This window comes from Castor canadensis, chromosome 11 (genome assembly GCF_047511655.1).
Source record: "Castor canadensis chromosome 11, mCasCan1.hap1v2, whole genome shotgun sequence".
Lineage (NCBI taxonomy): Eukaryota > Metazoa > Chordata > Mammalia > Rodentia > Castoridae > Castor > Castor canadensis.
The window spans coordinates 74,968,823-74,969,908 of record NC_133396.1 but is presented as its reverse complement, the minus strand read 5'-3'; the positions used below and the strand labels follow the sequence as shown (position 1 = coordinate 74,969,908).

Below are 1,086 nucleotides of genomic sequence, written 5' to 3'. Positions count from 1 at the left end.
AATTTGTTTTAAATTGAGTAAACATCTAAACAGTTTTATGAAATAAAGAAAATTTCTTGAAATTACAGTCTAAGGCATTTTCAGACAAACTAAAGCACAGCTTAACCTGAAATTCTTTGAATAATTACATCATTCTGAGAGGTAATGACAGTAGGACAAAAGTTCTAAGAAACGTACTTTTGGAAAACAAATTTATGTTGAATATCTGAGTGTTTATACCACTCTGAGCTATCTAAAAATTCCTTCTTGTGCTAGCTTCGGCAACACATATACTAAAATTGGAAAGATACGGAGAAGATTAGCATGGCCCCTGTGCAAGGATGAAATGCAAATTCGTGAAGTATTCCATATTAAATAAATAAATAAATAAATAAAATAAAAATTCCTTCTTTCCAAGGCTGCAGATTTTAAGTCCTGTTTGCTCTCAATATCCTCTTTCTTATTTTTCTTTGCCATTGCACATTTAACTCAAACTTTTACTTTTTGTTCAATAGAATCTCAGACACTCCTCAAAGCTTTTAGCTTTAAGCCAGTCTATTCTATTCATTGAGGCTAGAGTGCTAGAGTGCTAGAGTGCTCACCTACCATGCAGGAGTCCCTGGGTTCGATCCTGACCACTGGAGGAGAAAAGACCTGGAATAATACTTTCCTTAGAAGATAATAATGATTTATGAAAAATTTACATGTACTCTATACAAGAATGAATATAGAATTTTTAAAACTATTGAAATCATCATAAGACTCAAACTAAGGTAGAAAGAAGAAAAACAGAGGAGATGAACCAATTTGGGTTATAATACATAAGTAAATGGAAATGTCACAAGGAAATTCCCTGTGTAGCTATCTTAAACAAAGAAAAATATCATTTTTTTCTTTTATAAAATCAGAGAACAGGAAGATAAAACAAGACCTGTTTGGGGAGATTGGTACCAGTGGGAGGGGGGAGGATGTGGGGAAATAAAATGGAAGGGTGAATATAGTGCAAATTCTGTGTATACATGTGTGTAAATGGAATGGTACCTGTTGAAACTATTTCAGAATGAGGGGAGGAGAGTATAAAAGAGAATGGTGGACGAAGTGAATTCA

At 33.4% G+C, this 1,086-nt stretch overlaps 1 non-coding gene across 1 annotated transcript; it reads left to right on the top strand.

Annotated features, from left to right (window-relative positions):
- The first annotated feature begins 248 nt into the window (after nt 1-248).
- Nucleotides 249-355, top strand: LOC141414280 (U6 spliceosomal RNA). Its single transcript, XR_012439342.1, has one exon. It is a non-coding gene; the product is annotated as a U6 spliceosomal RNA (small nuclear RNA).
- The last annotated feature ends 731 nt before the right edge of the window (nt 356-1,086 follow it).